This window comes from Pyxicephalus adspersus, chromosome 7, assembly GCF_032062135.1.
Source record: "Pyxicephalus adspersus chromosome 7, UCB_Pads_2.0, whole genome shotgun sequence".
Lineage (NCBI taxonomy): Eukaryota > Metazoa > Chordata > Amphibia > Anura > Pyxicephalidae > Pyxicephalus > Pyxicephalus adspersus.
Genome location: NC_092864.1, coordinates 15,462,890 through 15,490,646, shown reverse-complemented (window position 1 = coordinate 15,490,646; position 27,757 = coordinate 15,462,890). Strand labels below are relative to the sequence as shown.

Sequence of the window (27,757 nt, the reverse complement as noted above, 5' to 3'; positions counted from 1 at the left end):
GACCTGACTATATCTGCTGCTGTTGTGCAACACAGCCTGGTCATCTCCCTGCCCCTAGACTGTGATTGGATGATGGAGGTGCAGCTCATCATTCTGTTCTCTCCTCCTGCAAATATGTTCCTTGTAAGTAGATGTGGATGCAAGACACCCGACTGGCCCAGTTCTGCCTCCACCCCTAATTTAGTGAATGTGGGTAAAATTCATACCTAATCACATCCAAGAAAATGTAAGGCTCTCTGTGTATTTGAGTTTGACATCCCTGCTTTAAAGTAAAAATAACAGTGACTGTTGATCCAGGGAACATCGGATTGCCTCATGGAATCAGGAAGGAATATTTTTCCCCAGTTGAAGCAAATTGTACCAGTGTTTTTTTTGGCCTTCCTCTGGACCAATTATCTCGTATAGGGTTTTATATCTGAGATATGTTTATTTCTCTAGTGGTTGAACTTGATGGACTTATGTCTTTTTTCAGCCTGACCTACTATGTAACTATCTGTTACTCTTTTGTCACTGGAATCAATCACGAAAGATTGTTTCCAGGGCCCTGACTAAGTGAAAAGTCCTTTGCAAAAAAATAATTTACTTTAGGTGAACAGACTATATTCCTTTAGTAAATCAGCCTGCATGTGAGTTTGTATTAGTGACCCCTTAGCCTTCTATACAGGGCAGTTAACTTTGCACCAATATGGAACAGAATTACCATTGGAGATGGTTGATGGATGGACATGGACAGATTCTTTTTACTCTGAACAGATGCACAGTTAGGAAGTGGTCAGAGGTGGGTTTTATATTCGGCCACAATACAATTGATGTGAGGAATATATAAATCAGGATGCAATGTTGTAATGAATCTTCGAATCTGCCTTCCTGCCCCTGTGGAGCATTCCCTTGCAGTACGATAAAATGGACACGCGCCATCTTCAGTCTGTGTTATTAATGAAAACAATAACCCTCGTTTGCAGTCAAAACCAACTCATTATGACATCACCTCCTGTAAACACAGTACAAAAGGTTTACTGTACTTCCACCCTCTATGAATTATTTAACGACTACAACATTTTAGTCATTTGTCCGCGATCCTTTTTTTTTCTCATTCAGGAAATGAAGCCATTGTCTTTGTGTTGTCCTAGAGACAAAGAAGCATGTTGTTTGCTAAACAATGTTAAAAATGGCTGACAAACACTGAGGGTTTTCTATGTTCCTCTGACAACTGCCACATTCACCGGGGTGAACGCCCTCCGTCTACTTAACGTTGTGTACACATAGAAGAATGAGTGTGTCTAGAAGGGGCCAGTTGTCCCAAACAAATTTTCAGGAGTTGCCAATTAGAACTGAAAGAGCGAACCCAAGAAGTCGCCCCGAGGCTGGCCAGACCGACAGATGTGGTACTGTCAATGCAGGATGCCAGAGTGGCCCCAAGCAGTTTGGCAACTGCCCATCCGCCCCTGCACTGCGATGATACCCAGATCCTTCACTATTTCTAATGATAAATAAAGTTGGCATCCATGCAGGAGAAGATTTGTCCCCTTTTCTCCATGGAAAAAGGAAATGTTGCTGCATTTGGTCGTGCTTGTATTGTTCCTTACTGAGCCTTTTGCAGCGAAATGTTCTCGCCACCAAAGTCTGAATGTCTTTCATTGTTTGTAGAGATGAGTCAATGTGTATTCTAGACACTGTCCTTACGATACATGTACTATACCCAGCAATACCACCTACATGTAGAATTCATCTAAGGCCAATCGGGGCCCTAGATCCCCTTCATCCTTAAAATGGACATTGATATGGATTTCAGTAGGTAAAAAGAAGCTGCCATATCTGCATAGTCTGTACTGGTATGGTGCCATTACTTACCAACTGCCTACAAGTGGTTCAACCCATGACACGTAGGTGCTTTGACCCAGTTGGTTTTCCACAGGATCATGAAAGATGGAGCTTGGCATAGACCAGGCCCCAGCTTCCTGCCCGGAATGCTCTGTGCACAGTCCAGCTTTGCCAACATTGAGCTAAACCATTCATGCTAAACGTGCCAATGGAGTCCTCAACATCTGACACTTCTGGATGTGTCAAATGTGTGCACCTTCCCAATCTACGCTATGGTTCCACCAGCCAAGTCACCATTGTGTTAGAGCAGGGACAGGCTAGTAAGGTAGTGGCCAGTGAGTAGAGCTGAATCACATAGTGGGAAATCGTAAGCAACCAAGGTTTGGATGCCTGGAGGCTGTAATACTAGAAGCACTATATTATGAATAGTACATTCATTTTTAAATATACTATAGTTAGGATATTTTATTCTAAATAACAGTGTTTCTAAGACATCGGAGATTAGCATTTTCTCAGCAAGCTATATAAAAAAATGCTGTAGGAAGAAATGAATCTTCCAGGTGACAGCAATAAATCAGATTTAAACGTCATGTCTCCAACTATCGTTTTCAACTGATTGCAGTCATTTGATTGGCTTCAATATGTTAATTGAGAGAGCTCTTTTGTCAGGAAGCTTTAATGTGGCTCTGACAAGTCTTCCCTATAGCTCCTTGATAAATAGGGCCCAAGGGGGAAGACAGCTAAAGGTTTCAGGCTTTCCAACCAACACTTTGATTACACGGAACATCTTTCAGTTTAATATGGTCTCTCCTCCATTATGGCAACAAGGAGCTGTCATCATTTAGATACCTTTCTCAACATGATGAGCACCACTTCCAAAAAGTACCAAGCACTCGATATGAAATGCTCCACTACTTACGGTTAAATCTCATTACCCGAAAACTCAAGGCTGGTCAAAGACATTACATATGGCGCCATTGTTACTACCATCATTGGGAGCGAGGGTTCATATATCTGCCCCAATGAGAGAAAGAATTTTTGGCTGCTCTTGGCAACTCTATGTTTTGCCAATTCTCTTCCATTTTGATCAGTAAACCCCTGTGTATGTGATGCTAATACCAGCCAATAGGATATCAGCTCCCATTTTTGTTAAGCAGATTTGATAAAGAAAGAATGATTGATTGACTGATTGATTGATTGATTGATTGATTGATTTTAATGTTTATTGATTGCACAGTAATGCAAAACTTCCTTGTCATGCAACAAGCCATATAGATGGTTGAAAATCATCAAATTAAATGATCAACAGGAATAAAGTATATACCAAGCTATAACAGCCCTGTGACCACTATTTTAGGCTCCTATTGGGTTTTCTTACTCTTACAACTTAACCTTAAAGTAAACTTGTTGGTCTAATTGGAGATCCCACCAGCTACAATTACCTATCACCCTGTTCCTTCCCTAAAGCTGTTTAAAAGAGTAATAGAAAAAAATCCAAATTACATAGGTCTTTGGTGTTTGTCCTCGTTCACATGTGACAATGTTGGATGCCTAAGCATATACTATCAATCACCTACATTGTCCCATATTTCTCTTTAATGCTGTGTTTGACCTGCTTTGTGTTAAGCTTTGGATGTAACATATACTATTAAGGTTTGTTTGAAGTGCAGGCATAGAAAGTGAAATGCAGCCTTTTCTTGTCAAGCACTGCTTTTTCTATTCCAATGTATGTGTTTGCGTTAGAATAAAAACATATCAAATGCAGCAAAACAACACCCATCAATATGAGCCCTTAGGCTGTTTTTTCCCAAGTGATACACATAGTTGTGCATTGCCTGCAGTTACCAAGCCATGTAAGGTTTGACAACCAAGAGAAAGCCTGAGCAAACCTGAGCATATAAAGTATTTCTTATCACTCCTAAATATTATCCATGCTAAATCAGTGCCAGGATTGTATAAAAAAAACAAGGCAATGGTAATGGTTCCTGTTGCCACTGGTAAGAGATTTAATAGCCCGAGGCAGGCCTAATGCATTATATAACTATGGAATTGGCTCATTTATAGGTGGCTTTATCAATGGGCATTGGAAGGACATTGCTAATATATATAAAACACTGCCAGCACCGGAATGCAAAAGCAAGGACTCTTTAGTATAAAGGTGGGTCTACAGCTTAGAGGACCACAATAGGTATATGAGACAACATTCGTCAAGTGCTACTTGAGCTTTTGTTAACTCATTGCTTTGATGTATTTGTTTTCCGTTAAGGCACAATGATTAGGATTATGGTATGGTAAGGAGGCGGTATATGTATGAAAAATATACAGACGGTAGCATTTCTTTTTGTTTATAGACATCAACCACCTTCCAAATGTTCCACCAGATTCTTATTGACTGACATGGACAAAAAGAAGCGCACAATTTTAATTATTAACTCATATGGGTCTGACAGTAATCAATGAAGCAAGGAGTCTAAATGTTCTCTGTAAAACATTTTCAGACATCAGCCAACATTATATGGAATTTTATTGATCATGAAATTGATAGATGATACCACCCCCACCTCTGTCACAAAATAAGCCTTCTGAAAATGCAAAGTTTCCAGGCTGTTGTGCTGATCCTTTGGTTTCAATATTTTGAGTCACTGACCAGGAGCAAGCATGCACATCAGGAACTCAATGACTTAGAAAGCTTTTCACCTCCTAGATTGTAAGCTCTTCGGGGCAGGGTCCTCCCCTCCTGTATCACTGTCTGTATCTGTCTGTCATTTGCAACCCCTATTTAATGTACAGTGCTACGTAATATGTTGGCGCTATATAAATCCTGTTAAATAATAATAAGGATGTTGAAGCAATGGATTAGGATAGGAATAGGATTTCAGAAACTAAATCAGATTTTTTTTGCCGTTCATTACTATTGAAAACAGGTGGTCATGGCTTCCTCTAACAAAAAAAAAACAGATGAGGTACAGGCTTTATTGTTTCTGCAAATCAATGTATTTTAATTCTCCTAAAAACATGGAATGAGTGGTAAATTGTCTGATCCAGAATTCATCACTGAAATGTATACATTGGGCCAATTTCCACCAAATTAATTGGCTTGAGGATTCATATTTAGAAGGATCTGAGATAGACAGTACACCCAATCCACAGGTGAGCACACAGCGGCTGACCAATTCATTTATCTCCTTTAGCTTACAATCCAAGCTCTTTCTCTAAGACATTGGCCAATGTCCTTTCTTGCCCCTTTATTAACACGGGCCTGCACACAAGCCAAGCACAAACCCTATTCTATGAAGAAATGGAAGCAATCCTTAAACACATCCCACATGTTCCACTTCCCAGTTTTTATTCTGATCATATAGCCTAATGACCAAAGCAAGGCAGTAACTATAACCAAAGCAGACCATGCAACGGCTCTGGGGCCCAAAGCCACACAGTGATATATGTACGTGGTAATACCATCTGGCAAAAATGAATATATATTTTAGGGAACTCTATATTTAAGCAGTAATTATTCTGCATCACAGGTAGAAAGATTGCCTTAGAGATGGAAGAAGCGGGTCATCAATGGTGGAGGACCTGGTTTCGTTGACCCATATTCCATAATAAGCATAACACATTTATACTTTTGTTTTTTTTCCCCCTTTGTGAAGAATAAATACACATGCCCATGCATAGAAACAAGAAGCTCTGCTCAGACCTAGGAACAAATAATAAAATGCATTATCCGAGAGACCTTCTGAGGGGTCTACGATATCAACCCTCCATCTCATACACCAACAATGCACAATGCTGCAGAGATAGCTGAGTACACAAAGCGATGTCCTATACATTCATACCCAGAGGCCTTGTGACTATTAAATGTACACAAACAAAGCATACAGCAACACCGTGTAGGTGTGTGATGGTTTAAGTACACAGATGTACACAGACTTTCCAGGACATGCCAACCTCCACTGCTGTTAAGTCATGCCTTTGTAATGCGTAGCGATAGGGTGCCACCTGGCTGGTATTTTACTGGCCTGGCATGGAAAAACAAGGCTTTGTGCCAATGTTATTAATAAAACAGACGTTAAAAAGATAAAAAGGCCGGATTATTTTTTTAATAAAAAACAGGATAATCTATTTAATCCTAAATGTGCCTACTTTGACATGGGGCTCAATTCCAAAGAAGCCTGACAGGCAATTATTCTGTTATCTTAATATTTTTTTTCTCTGATGAATGTACTAAGATGTCAAACCAAAGCTTAAAGGGTTAGGGCTGTGATTATCAGTTTAGCGGGGACTATGTAACAGAGCAACGCTCTGCAGGCCTTGGACTATAAGCGTGGCTAATAGGATATCTGAAGCGATGGTCTGCAGTTGCCAGGCAGAAAAAGTGTTAAGGAAGTAATGTTATCTCTGGCTTGAAAAAAGAGTTGGGGAGCTTGCAGTAGATATTTTTTAGTGGAAAGGTTTAATTTAAAGTTAATGCATCACTGGTCATCGCAGTGCAAGTCTTTAGTAGCAAATAGGCAAAGGCTATTGATAGGTCTGGTAAGGAAGAGGTTAAATGGCATTGTCTGAGAAGCTTACCTTTCAGGGTATGTACACATTAGCATTGGCCTGGAATGGCTGAGATTAATGGAGCATGACTAGTCTGCAGATATTGGGTTGTCTTACCTGTGGCTGTCAGTAATCAGATGCTGGTTGGAAGAATCCCCCTGCTCCTTTCATCCCGTGTCCGACTGTCCTGGAGGGTCTTTTGCAACCGTAGCCTGGGTCCAGTTGCACGTCAGACAAGGGCCCCCCCAAAAAAGCAGACTGGGCCTGCCTCTCTGTCCTGATCTGTCCTCTGGCTGGCCAGACCTGCACAGCCCAATTCTCCAGACCAACTGTGACCAGAGATGGAGAAAAACAGACTGGCTCCACCAGATCCCTTTCTCTTCTGTCTACCACCTGCAGCCTCAGCCACCCTCTATGTCCTTTACCTTCTCCTCCTCATGGACACTGTGTTGTCTTATCTTTGCTGGTTTAATGTTCTTGCAAACTGTGCTGTCCTTCCTTTCAATCTGTATCTTTCCCTGCACACTGTGCTGGTTGTCCTGTTTTGGTTCTTGTACACTGTGCTGTCCTTCCTTTGTAGGTTCTGTATCTAGTCCTGCACAATATATTATCCTTCCTTTGTAGGTTCTGTACCTGTTCTTGCACACTATATTATCCTTCCTTTGTAAGTTCTGTATCTGTTCCTGCACAGTGTATAGTCCTTCCTTTGTAGGTTCTATATTGATTCCGGCACACTATATTGTCTTTCCTTTTTAGGTTCTGTATCTAGTCCTGCACAGTGTATTGTCCTTCCTTTGTAGGTTCTTTATGGGTTCCTGCACAGTGTATTATCCTTCCTTTGTAGGTTCTGTATGGGTTCTTGCACAGTGTATTATCCTTCCTTTGTAGGTTCTGTATGGGTTCCTGCACACTGTATTGTCCTTCCTTTGTAGGTTCTGTATGGGTTCCTGCACAGTGTATTGTCCTTCCTTTGTAGGTTCTGTATGTTCTTGCACACTGCGCTCCCCTTCCTTCCCCAAATCTATGTGTTTGTGTGCTGTTCTGGTTGTGTGTTGGTTCCAGTACACTGTGCTGTCCTTGCTTCCCTGGTGATGTCTGTTCCTGCACACTTTCCTGTAGCTGCCTTTGTCTGTGTCCTGTGCTATTCTCTTCTGTATTGTCTCTGTAGCCTGGGCTGTTCTATCCCTTGCTTGGTTTGTAATCTCAGTCCGTGCAGCCAATGCTATCCCTGGCTTCTTCCCATCTCATTCTGCTGTTCTCCCCGCCTGTCTCTCCCAGTCTGTGTTCCTTTCTCCTTCTGTATTCCTGCTGTCTCTTCTCCTGGTATCCCTCTTACTGTGTATATTCTATGTGACAGTCTCTCCACTCCCTGTTTATCCTGTGTTCTTCCCCCTCCCTTGTACTCTATCCTTCTCTTCTGTTCTCCCTCCTCAGTCTACTCTTCTCCGCTATATTCCCATTTTCTTGCTGTTCTGTAATAACCCAATCTTACCCGGTTGCTAGCAATCTATTCAATACAACCTAATTGTCTTTATGAAAATGGGAGAAAGAAAATGAAGCTTTTCCCAATGGTGGCAGGCGATATATCGGTTTTCATTTACTTGGCAACTGAAAAAAGGAATCTTATTGGTTGGTTGAAGATTTAAAATAAGACAGTTTCTCATAGCAACTAATCAGGATTCAGCAATTATCATCTATCCCAGGGGTGCCCAGACTTTTTTGGCTTGCGAGCTACTTTTAAAATGACCAAATCAAAATGATCTACCAACAATAAAAATGCCAAACATATATTTATTTATGTTTATATATACCGAGTATACTTTATAGTTAAAAAAAAATTTGCTTACCTTGCATGCCAGCATGGACATGTATAGCACAATACAATTCTGTACATTTTTGGCCATTACCTTACTCCGATGACATCTTAAACTGAATGGAATCAGCCAAGTCCGAACAGTAGTTGCTGCTTCCAAATCAGTCATGGTGGAACGGTACTTGGACTTAATACCTCCGGTGTGCAATAGAGTCTATTTTGAAAGGCAGGGCTCCGCGATCACCCCTAATCTATGCTATATTGGGAAAGTAAGAATTTCGGAAAGGGAATTTTTTTGGGTTAGGTATCCATCACCTTTTTTGTCCACGCTGCCTTGTGTGGTAAACCCATTGGAGTCTGGGTGGTAGGGGTCATTGAGTCTCAAGGGGTGTTTGTTGAACACCCCAAATTATCATCCCTTGCCCTTTAAACCTAGAATCTCAGCCAACAAACCTACTCAGAACCTATTTTTACCTACGCCATGGTAAAGAGATGTAACAGTCTGCAGCTGGCATGTACGCTATCATACTACATGGATTGCCATGTTACATGAGACCCTTAAAACCACATTACACATGTAAGTCAGCAATTTTATGGCCTGCTGTACCTAATCACTTATATAAAGTAAAAAAGATTTATTGCGGTCTGATTTCTTTGTTCCTGTCCCTTACTTTTTCTTTCAGCCATGGACTTTTGTTCCACAAAGTGATTTATGCAATGTATTGTTTCTGTATGTCCCCAATTTTTACCTTCTGTTGCATTACGTGATTGTTACTATTTTTGATTGCAAATAAAGAATGTTATAAAAAAAAACACACTTTGCGCTTTGCATGTAAACATCCACATTATCCCTGTAGCATTACTCATAATCCAGAGCTTTATTCATCTCTGTTCTGCCCAATTCCTCTTTCAAATTGTGTGCCATGGCATAACTGGGCAGCAACAATATTTTTTCTTTGCAACAGCCCATGTGCATCTCTGGATCATACGTTTTTACTACTTTTATTTGGATTAATTAGATGTTCCTCTGTTAGCGATTTCCTTCCATCATTCCATTGGTTTACTGTTCTGAACTGAAAGATAATATGGCATATAAGTGGTGCTCTGGATTGTGCAGGATGTTTATGCTCTATTCATTGATATACATGGATTGGTTCTCGTATCATTGGTTGCCTTATAAAATTATTATAAAATGTGCCCACCTGCCCTGAGAAATGCACATACCCCATTTGGTAACATTATCTCCTTGTGCCCCCAATTACCCCCCCATATTATTCATTGTTGTCTCCTGCAATCACTTCTCCCCCAGTCACATGACTGACTATAGCTGGGTCCTAAAGACTGGATGTTGGTTTCTAGGTCAGCTGTATGGGAGGAGGAAGGTGGAAAATGGAACGCTGGCTCTTTAACAGCAGGTGTTTCGGGCTTCCCTTAACCCCTTCACCTTGTCTCAGCATGACAACAAAGGGGGACAGCTCATTCCTGGAGCCTGATTACAATTCCGCTGTAAGAACTGTCCCAGATTTAGGCAAAGAGAAGTAGACAGAAAAAATTCCGTATTCTGCTGCAATCTGTCTATTGTCTGCCACAGTCCTGATGAAAATGCTATCGCCACTTCCATTTAACCCCAAACGTATACCAGTTACAACCTAGCAAATAATAAATGGAGGCTTTCATTGTATGATGTCTTAGGGAAGATATGCAAAATATTAAATTGTCATTGCACAGGAAAAGATATGGGGTCAGATTTATTAAAGCCCTCCAGGACCGGAGAGGATACAGTTTTATCTGTGAAGCTGGGTGATCCAGTAAACCTGGAAGGTATCTGGTCTAGGATTCAAAACATTTCCAAATGTCTTTGAAAAATCCATACCATGGCCCAGCTTCACTGATCAAAGTGTATCCTCTCCAGCCTTGTAGAGCTTTAATAAATCAGGCCCATGATGTCATATACTATGACTATTGTGCAAACACCCAACAGACGATCCACCATGCTGGAAAAACTAAAGTTTCATTTTTAGGAATCCACGATCCGGCAGGTCATTACTGCAGAAAGGAACAGATGATGTCCCCCTTGCAATAAACCTTCTTAACTGCCTGATCACTCCGAATATTTGTCAAAAAGCTGAACTACGAATGCCCAGGATACTCGGCAATCTCCTGCGCAGGAGTTATGTCATCCTAGCCCAGCCAATCAAGTCGGTTGAAGATCATTTACAGGAAAAGAAGAGAATGGCCCCCTACGGGGAACAGGAAAGTATTGTGGGTTTGGTTCTGCTTTAAAGAGTCTGTTACAATATAATTACAAGGGCTGCCATTGCTGACTTGTTTGTCAAAGTGCATTGCCCAGGGCTGTCATACTGATCCATGCTTTCCAATGTACTGACCTGGAATAAGTATATTATATCTCTTAAGCGGCAACCTATAACCTTGCTCTTGGACAATAGACAAACCTATAACCTTGCTCGTCCTCCTGGACAATAGACAAAAAAATCATAGAAAGTAATAATTTTAAAAGTTAAAAGTTTTAAAGTTTAAAAAAAACAATGGCAACTCCTATATTCTATTAAAAGTTCTATTAAGAAAAACAACTTCTTTGTCTCAAGCAGTTACTGTCCTGTACAGATTGATTGTAATAAAAACTTTGTAACAAAACAAAAAGAAAAACTTCATGTATTAAGTGTTGACCCCTATTGTTCTAGTCTAACTTGGTGCATGCAAGGTTCATATAAGGACAGATATATTTAAGATACATTAGATCTAATTCTAAGCGTAGATACTGTATATCTAAAGTATGAAAACAGATGCAGTACGTCTCTGCAATGCATGAACATTTCCACGGGTTTTATCCCTTTAAAGACTTGATTGTGAATGTGCACTGGGGTCAAAGCCTCCAGAACCAACAAGTCATTATATGAACGCTAGATTGTAAGCTCTTCAGGGCAGGGTCCTCTCCTCCTGTGTCACTGTCTGTATTCGTCTGTCATTTGCACCCCTTATTTAATGTACAGCGCTGCATAATATGTTGGCGCTATATAAATCCTTTTATTATATAATGTATTATTATTATTATTATTTTTATTATTATTATTAATAATAATAATAATAATAATAACACTATTTAGGGCAAATTCACATAATCCATAATAAATAAGTTAACATTGGACCCAATGGTTTGTTTTTCTTATCCTTTATTTGACAGGGGGTAGGAGCCAGCAGTGTTGCTGGGTATTTTTCCAGATGTTACATGCTCCAGTTTGAAACCAACGTATACTAATGTTTATAGGGAAATTTAAGACCCACAATGATCCATTGGGCCTGATTTATTAAAGCTCTCCATGACTAGAGTGGATACACTTTCATCAGTGAAGCTGGGTGATCCAGCAAACCTGAAATGGATTTATTCAAATTCAGTTGCAGAACAGACTAGATCCATTCCAGGTTTGCTGGATCACCCAGCTTCACTGATAAAAGTGTATCTTCTCCAGGCTTGGAAAGCTGTAATAAATCAGGCCCATAGTGTTCAGCCACTGGCTCTACTGCAGTCCCAACCACTTCCATTCAAGTCAATGGGAGCAGATGGGAACCATTTCTTGCATGCAGCTGTGGCAGAATGGAGCATGGTTCCAAAACACAAAAACAAAAGTCGCTTTTGGCCCTGTAGTGTTTTTGGAAAAATCACACCACAGCTGCAGCCACAACTGTAAATGTTTTACCCATGGTGTGGTTTGCCGCTCATGTATGCACAACAGCAATCTGCACCTGGGATCGTCCATCCATGCAGTTTAATGTTGCAGTAAAATACCTTTAGTCTGAACATGCCCTAATCTAGAAAGCTTGCTGGTGACAGCGGGGAAAAGACTTCTAGAAAAAAGTTGGTATTTGTTTTTTTACGGGTATAATGGGGCTGGTGGTGGGAGTGTTGGATGAGCACAGTAACAAGGTGGAAGGATCAGGATGATAGTCGCCATACTTTCAGTTCCACTTTATCAGACTCTGCGGCCTTAAATTTTTTTTTGCCTTCGGCTTGGCCTTTGTGTCATCTTCCTGAAATAGGACAAAGCCATAGCTGTGCTTTTTCCATTCTAATTAAGACAAGGTGGTGCTTTTTTTTTCAATAGAAATAACACTCTGGGTAATTAAAGGTCTCCGGTGCAAGCTGCAATTCTGCTTTTTGCACCGACAGTTTATTAAAAGCCCCCTTGTGTTAAATATAGCTAATTTCTGTCATCTTGTGCTAATTATTGGCGGATGTGGCTTCTCTTTGTACTGCCGGGCTTAAGCCATGTATTTAAGCATAGTTCTTTTTAGATTCTCTGCGTCGGCTGTATCACATCCACAGAACAGGAGAAGGCTGCATAACCCACTGTGCCCATGGTTTGCTAATGCTGCACGAATGTTCAAATGATTGTAGAACACAGCAGGAACTTCCTTGGGTTACTTTCTTGCAATCAAAGACACTTCCACAGTTCTGTGTGTACTTTCCCATAGGAAACAGTTTACTTTATTTGAAGTGAAACCCTTTGTGTATTCCTCACGCTCGCAGCTGCAATATAGCCCCCCATTTCCTTTAAAGCACAAATTCACCTTTTAAATGTTTTTTTTAGGTATAACATACTTGCTGTAATTCTCTCCTTACTTATAGTTAATTTTTCTATTATTGCCCTTTTCATCATTCCTCATTATTATTCACCAAATAATACTCCATAGACATTGCAGTCTTCACATCCTGCACTGATGATTGGTAATAAGCCTGCAGCAGATACATGTGAGTTGGGAATAAAAGTTTTGCGTTCATATAAAGTTGGCCCTGTGAAATCTTTCAGCTGATAGATGGATAGTTGGCCAAAGGACAAAGAAAGATTTGCATGGCACCAGTATGTGACTAGCCAATGACAGATAGGGGGCAGGGTGCTGACCACACTGTATTGTACAACTACTGTAGCCAAATGTCAGGTCACAAGCCCAGCTTTGCTGCCTGCCTAGACTGTGTAAATCTCCTAAAAAATAACACTTTTGAATAAATGCAGCCATCCTTCACCCTCCCAAAGTACTACGGACCTCAAATCAATGGGTGACATTGACTAGGTGCCTTTTTATAGGACCTATAGAGAAGAGAATGAGCAAGTGCAGTAGCATACAACCTGCAAGTTTGGTGAGGACCTCTGTTGGGAGTCAGGTCTCTTGGGTCTTTTCTTGAAGTAGAACTAAAATCCCACCTTTAAACATTTAGGATCACTCAGGGCACCTTGTTATGTCACAGGAACAGGTGATTACAGCAGGATTTAGTTCACCTTTAAACCCCTGCTTGCACCCATATGAAATAGGTACCTGTGAAATTATGGGTATCATCAGTGCTGTCATCCCTTTCCTTCTTGCAGCTCAAAGCAAAAAAAGAATATCAGTATTTAATTGTGCAGGAGGGTGGGGATTTTAGTACCATGGACTAGTCAACCTGCAGACCCAACTGATCACTTTTTCCACCACTATTCTCCTATATTTCAATATTACATTGTGCAATATATGGGATCCATATGACAAATCACCCTTTGATACCTGGATATGTGTAATTATCGGCTTGTAAGAAGAATGGTTTCCTTGGCACCCTCACTAAAACATGGACATAGAAGATGGGTAGAATAGTAGAGGGAGCACTGAAATCGGATACACAACATGGCCAACAGTATTTGTAAACCTGGTCATCAGATCTATATGAGTTTGTTGGAAATCCCATTCCAAAACCATGGGTATTCATACTGAGCTCCCTTTCCAATCCATTCCTTGCATCTGTAACAGCAACCACCTTGAAACTTTAACAAGAGTTTGGATAGTGTCTATGAGAATTTGTGTGTCAGCCAAAAAAGTATTTTTGGTAGGACAGGACAATCTGGCTAGCTTTGGGTGTTCCAATTCATCCTAAAGGTTCTCAGTATGGTTCAGGCTTTGTGTAGGCCACTTGAGTTCCTCCAAACTCATCAAGCCAGATCTTTATAGAACTGGCTTTGTACACAGGACCAGAGTCATGCTAGAATAAAAAATGGCCTTTTACTAACTGTTGCCACAAGGCTGCACAGAATTTTCTGAAATGTCTGTGTCAATGCTTGTCAATAAAGGTTTCATGTTTTTTTGTACCTGGTTTTAGAATAGAATGTCCAGCAAGGTCACATTTGTGTGATGGTCAACAAACCTCTGGCTATATAGTCAACCCAATGTTTCTTAACCAGGGTTCCTGCAGAGGTTGTTAGGGGTTCCTTGGCCAGTGAGCAGTTTGTGACTCTCAGATCAGTTTAACAGATACTAATAATTTTTTTGCTTGTGGTAGCCTTCCCAATGGCGAGAAATGTAAGAAGCATTCCTCCAACTAATATACTGTGAGCTGTGGCCATAGTAATTTATAGCTGGGATTCCCTGAAAAATATTTCAAGGGGTTGCCAATGGTAAAAAGGTTGAGAAACACAAAGTTAACCTATTTGTTCTGCTTTAATGTCTGCTTTCAATGTGTTAATATGTTCTACCAAAATTCACCACTTGAGGCACTAAAACCCTGGTGTCCTGAGACCAGAACAATTTATCGAATCATTAGCCGTATACGATAGCTACAATTTGTATACCTGATATCTCAACTGTTAAATGTGTGTATAATACAATCCAATAATAGGTAATGGTCACAGGGGAGGGTCTCAACACTCAATTCATATAAGGCATGTAGTAACGTAAATGATATATATTAGCTCTATCTTTTGCTTCCTAGGAAGCTAATATGGGTCTCCATTAAGGTTGCTACATGTCTTATGACTTCTTGAAATTTCCTTCTGAAAACTCTTGGTGGCGAAACGCGTTAGCACAGAATGAAGGACAAAATGTCTATATTTAATTTTGCTTCAATTGTATGAAGAATTGAATAACAAATCTTCGAGAATGTTTTATGTATATTTATTAGTTAAGTTTTTATCTCCATAGCGTTTTTACCTGGGATATGTTTATTTCTCTAGTGGTTGAACTTGATGGATTTATGTCTTCTTTTAACCTGACTTACTATGTAACTATGTAAAGGAACCACAAGAGCCAGTGTGACATTGACCCTATATTTTATTGGATACCTTTGGCTCAGATCACATGATCAAATAGTAAAGGATTAAAATTAGCACTGGATTAGAGAATAGGTTGGGGATCACCATTATAGATCCAATATATATATATATATATATATATATATATATATATAAAACATATATAGTGTGGCAGTCATGTGGAGGGTTAATAAAGCACAGATCTGAGTTAATCCCAGCCTGTGAATCTCTACAGCCAGAGATTATTAATGTATATAAAGTATACATAATAAAAGTATAAAATATACATAAAGTAAAGAACACAGTCAACAATAATTATATATATATAATTATTGTTAATATATGAATAATATATAATTAATATATTTTTTTTTACCAATGTAGTTTAAATTTTCAACAAATTGATTAACCAGTGAAAGGTCAAAGGTAAAGGTCAGGCAAGAGGATTTGAGTGTTAGGATAACTAAGCTGGTTGTGAACCCTAGGCAGATTTACCATGGACAAGCTGTCAGGGAGGAAGCGCTTGCACATACAATATGTTGATGTGTTAGTACAAACGCGCCAATGCTAGGATGTATTTGGAGGATATGCAGTTCAGCACTGTGGAGTGGACAGCTCCTCTAATGTAAGGTAATGAGGGATCATGGAGTCCTGATGCTGCAAAGCCACTAAATCCCAGCAGATCCTTTCTGCATGCTTAAACTAGTAGTTCTACAACTGGTCTAGAATATGCTAAATTAAATGCATTGGTCTATAGGTGTGTTTTTCAATTGGAGTTCCTCCAGAGATTGCTTGGGGTTCCTTGAGCAATTTATTACTCCAATAATCTTTTTTGGCTGTAAGGGTGACATCCTTCACAATGACCAGCAACTGGATGAACAGAAATACAAATACTTTGGCAGCTTCCATGTATTTCATTAGTTTAGATTTAGTTGTTTCCCTGGAGCTGAGCTTAAATAATTGCTAAGAATCGATTATTGTTTTCAGTCAGTCACATCTGACTCATAAATGTTTAGAAAAGAATGAGTAAAGCAGTAACAGTGCAGAATTATTAGGAAACAGCCACGGCTCTCATACAGGGCAGGTATAGCCGGCCCCGGGTATATATACTGCCGTGTTCTCCCTAGACCCTTTTAGTGGGGGCACCGCCTGGCACTTTTCAGTAATCACTCGGGTGGTCCCTGAAATGATGGGATACAATACAGGGCTGCCACCCGTCTACAGCTCCTTCCTACCCAGATTTTAAAAAATTCAGGAGAGAACACTGTAACATATATATGTAAATATAACATTTTTGTAAGATGAAAACATTGCATTAGACAAAGATTTTAATTTGAGATACAGCATGAAACAGTGAACATCATGGTCATGGTATCAGTGTCTGTGTCCCCCCTTGGAAGAATCACCCCTATGCTTATGTCTGGTGGCCACTGTCTCCAGGACAGGAAGTAATGGAGAATCCATGTTGATGTGATACCAGGGAGAGAGGGGAACTCTCCTAAAGGGGCACTTGTTCCATATACAGATGGGAATATTTATCTCCCTAACTTTTCAAGGGTTTTAACTCATTTCTTATGGTGTCTCTTGAACGGGAAGTGAGAGGAAATCTCCCTATTGTGAAAAAACTAATCTCCAGACAAAAAGACATCACTCTCACCCCCCAAAACTCACGTGCCCATCCACCTATCGTAGATATCTGCTGTCCAGGTGTATTGCCAGTGCTGTGTGGTGGATAGGGAGTCACTAATCCAGTGCTGTAGGTGTTCCGGCACCAACCTTGTACTGACATCACCCCTCTTTTGGATCCTTGCAGACCCTGCTACTGGACATCCAATAGGAAGCGTGCACGCCACCTGAAGAAGGACATTGCCTCCTATAAACCGGAGAACTAAAGGATCAGATGTCTGCGCCATTTCATTTTTATTTTTTAACACCAGCATTAGTTTTTAGGCCAGGGTTAGTATTTTACTGCAACACAGTAAGGCATTGGTTAAACTTAAGAATGGATCTCCTTTCTGCTTGTCTACAGACTTATTCAATATCGCCGCCATGTTAGCTCGATGGCGTTCCACAAATAGCCCACAATTAACAGCCAGGTCAGCCAGTGGGGTAGAGTCAATGGTATTGATTGGCTATATTTATACAGGGACTCTTTGCCAAATGAACAGCGGTTTGTATCACGTGACCCAGATGGCACCTCTCAAAAATGGAGGTCATTCGTGAGTCAGGGGTGCTACCAATTATAGTCATTTGATATTTAATGCAGCAAACTGAATTTATGGCTTGTACAGTCTGACCTTCCATGTTGTGGCAAGCCTGAGCTGTTCCATATTATTGTATGGTGATTTCTACAGATTGCTCTGACCAGCCAATGTCAGAAATGCCATCCTGCACAGCTATGAAGGTCATCCTAGCATGACACCAGTGTCACAGCACCGTCTACTGGACGAAAATAGTCACTACAACAGCCAGATTTTTCTAGTGATCAAAATGACATTTCTTATTGTTATCTTGAATTTTTAAAATGCAAAAATACTCAGCAGCGCTGTACAATAAATTGCGGATGAAAATGACAAACCTAAATACTTGATGAGTACAAATGATGACACAGGAAGAGAAGAGGACCCTGCCCAAAAGAGGTTTTAGGTTATCTCCTAGATTGAAGGCTCTTCAGGGCAGGGTCCTCTCCTCCTCCTGTGTCATTGTCTGTATCCGTCTGTCATTTGCAACCCCCATTTATTGTACAGCGCTGCGTAACATGTTGGCGCTATACAAATATTGTTTATTATGAATATTATTAATAATAATAATAATAATAATATGGGTTAGGTTTGCTCACTAAACAAGCATAAGAAAACCTAGCGGCTGCCCACCATTGCTGGACATATTCTGAGAATGCTAGTTACCTGGCTGATATAATTAGCCTCTGCTTTCTGAGCCAATGACCAAGTCAGAGCTCCTAGGACTGTTCAATGTGGACTGTAATGGCAACCTACATCTTTTACATATAGCAGAATTCTTCTAAAACCCAACCCAGAGGTCAGCTCTCCCACAGAGATCACATGATGCCATTAGGTGTAATTTATCCAAGAAAGACTGAGGACATCTAGTGGTAGAAAAAATACTGTGAGCAGCAACTCAGGTTTAAAGATGATTATTGCAGCAATAGTGGATCTGTTTTCTTTTTTTAAAGTGGATATAGAGCCTTTTAGCATCAATGTGTGTTCATAATTTAAAAAGTGATCCTTGTTATTACATACTTTATGTACTTGGGGGATGACATGCTTGCTCATGTACATCCCCATCTATTGTGTTGTACTTAATTGTGTGTTAATTCCCCACCTCCTAGATTGTAAGCTCTTCAGGGCAGGGTCCTCTCCTCCTGTCAGTATTCGTCTGTCATTTGCAACCCCTATTTATTGTACAGCATTGCGTAATATGTTGGCGCTATATAAATACTGTTTATTATTATTATTATTATTATTAATAATAATAATAATAATAATATTAATAATGTACATATAGTGTATAATTACAAAGGCTCTACTTCCTACTTTGCAATATTACAGAATGTAAGTCTCTCTGAGAATGTAAGTCTATAGGGTCAGTTTATAAAGCGGTGAATCTGATATTCATTCAGCAACAATGTCTGGTGGAGAATCTTGCAGGTGCATGTGTTTTACATTGTAGTGATTGATTCTTCTCCAGATTATTTTATCATTTGGATGAATGTATGGTTTTATAAATGGACCCCTACAAGTCAGCTGACTCATTACAAATAAATGCTCCCTGTGTGGCTCAAATCTTGGCTGAGTGTTAGCGCCATCTAGTGGCCAATCCATAAATCTCTGTAGACCATGCACAACAGACTAACAAGCATGCAGAGATGTAAAATTCATAACAAAAAGATATATATATATTTATTTTATATTATATATAACCAGTGATACAACCAACCAGCAAATATTTACACTAGGTCTGATTGCACTGATGCCCCACACAGTCTATGCAGCTAATGTGGCCATGCTGGAGCTTTTAGTTCTACATAGGCTCCATATCCCCAGGTTGCCTGAGGCTACTGAGGAGGTTCAATAAAACATATAATTAAGAAGTGATACTGATGTTGTTGTTTATAGAACTGGTGCATCTCTTTCCAGGCCCAGCCTGACTTTCCCAAACCACACAAATCCATCAGTTAAGTAAGAATGGCAACCACATACTTTCTGAGAAGTGTAATTACCATGAGAGACATGCAGAATAGAAAAGACTGTCAGAATGAAGACAGCTGAGTGAGGCAAAGGATGGGAATACTAGTGATCAGCCTGCGTAACATTGGTGTAGCATGTTTGGGGCAGTTTGCTGATATAAGCCACATATGGATGGCTTGAGTTTAGTGGAAGTGTACAATGACCCTATAGGTATACATAAAACCACCGACATATATGGGTAGGACATGCTATAAACAGCTATAGGGGCAGAGCTTGTCCATCCAAACCATAAAATATAACCATAGGCAACTCAAAATCAAAAGTCACATTTAATGCAACTGGTTTGCTTTTAATATTACTCAACGTTTTCAGTTTCTTTAATCGGGTGACAACGCTGTTTATTCTGCTGTAAAATTGCACGCTGTGCTGTTATACTGTATTTAGTGCAGTGTTAGAAAGACCTGTAGATTTAGGCAAACTTTAGGCAATTCCATCTAACTCATTTTAGACAAATGCAATGTGTTTTTCATTGGGGAAAAAGGTTTAAAGCTTATTGGACAGCTTGACCTGTGAAAGGAAGTGGAAAAATAACGGATCGACTGATGGGATCAGCAGGTAACACAGATGTGCTTTTTGCAGACTGCATCAAATATTAAATTTTATTTTTTTTGCTTTACATTAAAACAGAACTTTAGTTGTGCATACAACGTATGTGGGAGCAGGCAGGATTCTTTTTGCAGAAGAGACAGTTGATGCCCCTTCTGCAATAAAACATACATACCTGCCTGTTCCTATTCTTCGTAGCACACTGAGCTGTGCATGCAGGATGTAGGATGCTGGCATGTGCCGGGTTTCATGGCATCTATAAGGCCAGCCAGGACTGAATGAACTCCCAGCCTGGCCAATCAAGATTGGCTAAAGTTCCCAGTCCTGGAAGAGATGGCAGTACCCACAACAGAGCATGGACAAAGAATTGTGATCGGACAGGTAAGCTTATTTGTTTGCAGAAGGAACACCGCTAATCCCATCTGCAATAAACGACAAGCTGGGTTGCTATTTTTGATTTTTAGGGTTTAGTTCCCCTATAAAGGCACGCTGAGTTCTAGTTCATATAGACCAAGTGGAGGCATGCAGACTACTGAGCAGCCATGGCTCTGATAGAAATATGCATTGCATGGGGTATAGGAGATGAGAGGGCACAGTTGCATTTAGTCCAATAAGCATGTAGCGTGCCTAATTACTAACGGCAGATATATTTATCTATGTTGACCTAGCACAGCGATGCCTGTATATAAGGTTCAGAGTCATCCCACTGCGATTTAATATGACAAGAAGAAAAAAACTCATTTACATGGAGAATGAAGAAACCTTTTACATGTACAGGTAAAGAACGTCTTTCTTGGGACTGGAGGCTTCTATTATTAATTGGAACATTGTACAAAGAGTGGATTTCACATTTTACTGGGGAATCTCTGCACATTAAGGGTCAAGAAGATTTTTTATCAAAGTGATGGCTACCCAAGCCTCTACATTTTATATTTATGTTATGAGCAGTTGGTAGTGAACACACTGAGGTGCAATCCCACCAAAACGTTACAAATCATCTTCAAATCATGGGAGCCCCATAAACATGATGTATTTTTATTATTTGGCTCATCCCAGTTTCTGATATTTCAAAAGAATACGGAGAGGCCACCATAATGGGTCAGAGAAGAAAAATATGGTGCACGAAGGATACCGATATGATACAATTGGTGCGTGACTAGAAATAGATCAGTTTTTTTACACTCCACAAGACATATGAAAGAGGCAGGGGGCATGTAGTAAAAAGAGGGTCAATATGTCCCATCCCTAATCTGTCTTCTGTAAGCAAGGAAGGATTCACAAATGTTTGCTGAAGAGCCCACAGAATAATGAAACCTGGAGCTATTGTGGTAAGTGCACCCTTGAACCTGAAACCCTTTGAAATAACTTTTAGGTCCTCAGGAAACCGCTGCTATAATTACTATATCCACAGCAGATGACGGTACATGTGATAGTGAAATGGTCAGTGGGAAGAATGTCAGCCTTTCAGATAGCCAAAAAGATCATTGATGTCACCTAAACTAGCCTGAGAGTCAAAAAACTGCCCAAGGAATGCTTAGTAACCTTTGGAGGAATCCTGATTCAGAAACACAGTAAAAACCTTTTGCCACCAAATTTCCTACCTTCCAGTGCAATGTCAATGACGACAACCAAAATGCGCTGGACACACAGGTGGCATCATAACATTAGGAGAAGAGGTGCGGATGTCACAGAGACACAGCTGACTGGTATCCCTGGTCTCCTGTGCACCTCTGACACAATGTGGGAGAGTAGGAAGTGATGCTGAGGACTCGCCAGATGATTTTGTCATCCTCATAACAGTTATCTTAAAGTACCCATAAGTACCCTGAGGAAGCCCAATACACAAAACACGTTGGACCTAAGAAACCCCCATCTTAATTTGCTCGAAAACAAACTAGGAGTGAAATTGTTTGGTGAAATCACCCTGGTTACGCTGTACTTCTAAATTTAATAATAAATGACTTCTATTGTTCCACGAATATGAATATATACTTTCACACAAACAATTTACTGTAAATGAAATTAACAGCAACCTAACTGCATTGATATTGGCCCTTAATTAACCCCCCTCCATAGGGACGGCCACATTTTGAAAAAAAACAAGAATATACCAGACTACATCTTAGTCACACAAGTAACCCTTTGCAGAACCGAACCCCTAACACTGACCCACCAGGTAAGTGCCTAATGTTAACTGTGAAAAAATGCAAAGTTTGGGCAGCAAAAAATATGGGCAAGGACATAAAATTGGCCCCTTAGAGGTAGAAAAATTGCCAAGGCTATATTGGGCATGCCAGTCTCATGGGGAAAATGGGAAGATCTAATGGGTATAGGATTTGGTAAAACACAAATGGCAACATCTCACCATGCAGGCATCTTATAGCAGTTGCCTCCTTGCCCAATGGAAATTGCCTATTCTGGCCAAAACATTGCAGAATTGCAATAATGAGAACAGCATCAACCTAGTTTGGCTGGAGAGATGGTGATGATGAGTATTCGTCTGGTGACAACCACTTATTTATTTCTTGTATGGGTCTTACAGGAATAAAAAAGTTGAACTGTGAACATTTCTCTCCAAACATGGCTGCAGTGATATTCCCTGTCCCCCTGGAAGGTCTCCTTGTCCCGTTCTCCTTCATAGATACCTCCAACAACCTCATTGTCATCAGAAGATATTTTTAGAAGCAAATCCCATGAGATAATCTTTATAAACTGATTTTTACATTTTAAATTCCACAAAAATCAATAATATGACATGCATATGGAACATTCAGTCAACCCATTCTATTAAATTTTTAATAATTTAAAACAAAATATGTTAACATTATCAAATAAATCACAGGGACTATAAATACTGCATGGGTTATCCTTTTGTGAACTGACACTAATGTGTGTTGATATATGAGGGAGCAGTCCCCCGAACACATTTTGCAGAAACACAGCAAATTTCTTCTATTGTTCTCTTGCCATTCCTTATGTCCAAACTTTGCAGATAATGAGCATTTCCTTGTTAAGAGATCCCCAAGCCCATGTCTGTGTGTATAGGGTCTGTGGAGCCCGCAGCATGTAAAGATGAGTTTAATGTTTGATGTGAGAGATAAGGAGCGAGCCTGTGATTGCAGAAGATATTTTTAGGAAGCTATGATGAGAGTCGGAAGCCAAGAGACTAAAAAAAAAGACAAAGACGGAGTAAGGAAACACAGGTTGCGTTGACATTCAGGGAAAGGCTAAATAAGGAAAAGGGTTTTTTAAAGTGACCCTGTCACTGTACTTTTAGGGGTCTAGGAATACTCGCTCCCCTGCTTTACACCGTAGTTTCCCCTGATGGCTGATACTTTACTACAGAACCTATGAGCCCATGGGAAAAACCATAGCATGTGGCAGGGGTAACAGATATTGACCTATCTGACTGGTCAAGTACCTGCTGCAGCCAGGGAAGAACGGAAGTGGTGGCATTTGAACAAATAGGCAGACAGAATAGTAAGTGCACGGCCTGTAAAAGCAAAAGGGACCCTCTGGTTACAAGGTCATTTTGTAGAATCAGTCCAACCATGGGTTGGGGTCTCTTTTAAACTGCAGAAGGGCCCCTGGATGATACATACGTGAAGAAGGTCAGCCGGGACATAATGGGAAATGTGCACCCTCTCCTTAAACCACCAGCTCTTAATAAAAGAAAAAAGTTAGATTTTTACTTACCTTACCCTGCTCTGCCAACAATGCAGCCTAGCTGAAGATAAGCACATCTTTCTGGGAAGATTTTTATGGCAGAGCAGCAACAAATATATGGTAATTCACTCCTGAAATTAAATATTAGAGATTTTGCCTCCTTTGGGTTCCATATGGAAAAACCCAAAAAGATGGAGGGGAAGAAGACCTTTTTTTTTTAATTGAGCATCGGTCTGCTTTAAAACCCTTCAAAGAAGAGGATCATTAAGATTTCCCCCCCCCTACCCTCATTGTTAGACCCATCTATTATTTCTAAAATCTGTCCATGCAAAGCTCCAAAGTGGGACAATCTCTCTCTTCAACCTTGAATCTCTCTCCTGTTCTGAACCATACGGCAGAGTCTTCCTGCAGGGGTGGGGGTGTTATTGCACATTGCAGGTATGGCTAATTGGCTGTAGGTGTGTACCAGATACGTGCGCCATCTAAAAGCATAGCATCCCCCTTTTCCCTATGGAGCTGCCTTTGTTTTATGCACATTATACACATATAGGTAGACTCTACAGAACACACAGATTTCGGTTTTCATGGTTCCTAGCTAATAAAATCACCAAAAGGTTTCTTTAATCTCTCAGATTTCAGGCACAAGGTACATTTACCTTCATTTTCAAATCTTTCCAGCTGCCACAACCATACAAAACTAAGCCCGGCAAGCCGCTCCAAAGAGTTCTCCATAATGCAGAAAAAAAGAATACCTAAGGGGGTCCAAGCTGTGGGACAAGGACATCTTTATTATGACCTTCAGGAGGGGAATGGAGACACAAACTACTGCTGGGAATTCTCACCAATGGAATCTCCCTGTTGGCTAGCAATAGACTATGTAATATTAAAATGAATTGATCTAACATTTTTCATTCCTATTAAGACAAAATGTCAATTGAAAACTGATCAGGCAAAGCATTATTTTTGTTGTTGATGAATTAATCAATTTATATTGAGTGAAGCGTCCATTGCAGACACTTTTTCCACTTTTACAATGGTGAAATTGATGGTAATACAGATCGATTATTATCAAACAAGTGGATGGGACATCAAATTCTTGTAAGCGAAGCTTTGATTTGTATGTTGATCATTAAATCAATTGAAAATGACATTGAGGGAAAATTGCATAGTGTATACCTGGCATAATAGTGCTAAAGCTTACTGGCAACTACAAAGATCACAAAGGGTCCTATTTATAAAGCAATTAATCTGACATTCACTGAAACATTCACTGGTAGAGATAGATTCTCCATGTTCCAGAGAATTTTAGGTGGTTCACTACCTTATAAACAGACCCCAAAGAAAATGAAGATTTCCACAATACAGTCACAGACTGTAAACTAAAAAACAAAAATAAACTAAGTTTATACAATGAAATCTTAAACAAATAACTAAAGAAATCTAATAATCCAGAGTAACCAATAAGCAGCTTTCATTGTCCTGACTAATGTAAACGTGTGGATTTCTATTGGTTGCTGTAGATGACTATATTGAATATCATTCCTTCTTTATGATTCCTTGCTAGACAATTCTACCGCTGTTTGGATATCTCCTTACATCTCAGATGCTACTTTACATTGTTACTGCTAAGTGAGCAATACATTGCACAAATTCTATTACCCCTTATAGATTTTGTATTATACAAGTTCTCCCCTCCCACCCACTAAAAAACTGCAAATGTGATTAGTAAATCTGTGATTGTTGAAATGGAATTAGAATTAATGGGCAGTTCCAGCTACAGCTTTTTTATATCTGGTTTATTGGTGGTGGTTTGAATCTTCTGGTGTTTTGTTTAGTATTGTGCAGAACCCATTTGGGAGATTTCCTTGTGCTACTTTGTGGCTGTTGGGGTCAGAGAAACAAATGATACAAAGCCAAGGCATTAAAGATAGAGGAATGATAATTCAAACAGGACAAGGTTTAGGTTGGTGGCCCTCAGTACCCTACTGAAAAAAGTTTCCCATTGTCCAAGCAGATAATGTGTTAATAAAAGGGGTAGTAGGGGAGCAAGGAATCTCCGGAACATCCCATCTGACATTACACCGCAATGATTTAGCAGGGTGATACATGCACCTTTGCACTAGAAATATTTTCTCCTGTGAATGCTATGCTGGTATTCTGCCTTGTATGACCTGTTCTCCTCCAGCAGTTTTTTTACCTCCTGAAGGGTCAATGGTTGCCAAAAAGCGTTTTCTACAGTTGTTTAGATGGTTCTTGGACCAGGCTTTCTCAGACGGGGTTGTTGGGGGTTCTTTGAGCTGTGAGTAATGACAAAGTGATCTCTTACCTACAATGACTACCAATGTAAAGAGGTAATTCACCACTGACACACAATGCAACCGTGTGCGAGGGGGATTTTCGCCACTGATATAAAGAGGCAAGTCTCTATTGGGCATCAACAGAAAAGGACATGTCTATTCTGACCACAAATGTAAAGAGCTATGTCTCTACTTACCAAAAATGTAAAGAGTTATGTCTCCATTGACCAACAATGTAAAAGGACATTTCTTCACTGACCACCAATGTATAGAGCCATGTTTCTAATGATACCAATATAGAGAGCCAATGACTGAAATGACACCAATATGAAGAACCATGTGTCCAATGACCATCAATGTAAAGAGACATGTCTCCATTGACTATCAATGTTAAGGGACATTTCTTCACTGACCACCAAAGTAAATGGACTCCTCCGACCACCAATGTAAAGAGGTATGTTTCTATTGGCCACCAATGTAAAGGGACATGTCTTCTCTGACCAACAAAGTGAAGAATCTCTAATGTCTCCAATGACCCCCACTGTAAAAAGCCATGTCTTTACTGACCAACAATGTGAAGAGTAATGTCTTCAATGACCACCAATGTGAGCAGCCATGCTTTAAAGACCACCAATGTAAAGAGCCAAGTCTCCAATGACCACCAATGTAAAGAGATATGTCTCCAATGACCACCAATGTGAGGAGTAACGTCTCCTATGACCACCAATGTAGGGGGAAACATTTCCACTGAATAACATAGGAGACACTACAGTTTTCACAGTCTGTTTTTATTCCCTGTTCATTATTATTATTTGTCAATATTATTGATGTATAAAGCAAGGGAGTGTTTTTAAATAATCGTCTCTTGGAGTCAAATATTCCATATGTGCCATATTCCTTATTTACAATATCTTTATTCAAAACTTTTAACATCTTACTTCAATGCAGATATAATAAGATATTTATCAGGGGTTCCCTGAGACCTCACAGTTATTTCAAAGGTTCCTCTAGGGTGAAAAGAAAGGTTAGTCACTGACATTTCAGATGTTAACATTATTTCAGTGAGTAATTTTGTATCTTCTCTTTCATTTAAAAAAAATAATAAAGCAAACCTGTCTTTGGGGTCCTTAGACACTTTCTAGTAAATTGTGACACCGTTCTCTCCCTGTATCCCAATTAGGCATGCGCGTTTTCACCCTGGCTTCCGATCACTGACCGTTTCAATGAACACTGCACAAGTATGGTCCACTGTTGTCAACATTAGGAAACACATCTTGGAAAAGCTGTACTGCAATCACTGGCAGTGCATGAAGACGGAAAGGGGTTGCAAAGTATCTGCAGGATAGGGTTCCTTTTACCAAAGTGGCAGATATTTTTAGCCATTGAGATTTTTAACTTACAGTCACTTGACTGAAAATAAAGACCCTTATTCTTGCATGAAGGATTATAAATTGAGTCTACAGTACTATAGCAAACTAAATATATTTTGGTTAATTCTACATCTACTTTAAAAGACCACAAAGGCAAAGAAAATACATTGAGTATATATATACATGTATATGTATAAAGTGAACATGTACAGTATAATCATAGTATACAGAATATGAAATAACCTTATTCCTTAGGTCTTTATTTATATTTTTACAAACATGTCCAGCACAAGAAACAGTGGCAGGAATGAACTATAACAATGCCAGGGGTGCCATCAATGCCAATGCCAGGTGCAAGGAT

At 39.8% G+C, this 27,757-nt stretch overlaps 1 protein-coding gene across 2 annotated transcripts in view; it reads right to left on the bottom strand.

The window, feature by feature from the left end:
• Nucleotides 1–27,757, bottom strand: part of SBK1 (SH3 domain binding kinase 1) — a 53,692-nt gene that overhangs the window by 24,557 nt on the left and 1,378 nt on the right. The window contains exon 1 of one of the 2 annotated variants that reach the window (XM_072417599.1): nt 6,484–7,917. The exons of the other annotated variant lie outside the window; for it this stretch is intronic. The gene's annotated coding sequence lies outside the window, so the exon portion shown is untranslated. Of the gene's footprint in view, nt 1–6,483; nt 7,918–27,757 lie in introns of those variants that run through there. 2 annotated transcript variants of the gene reach the window in all.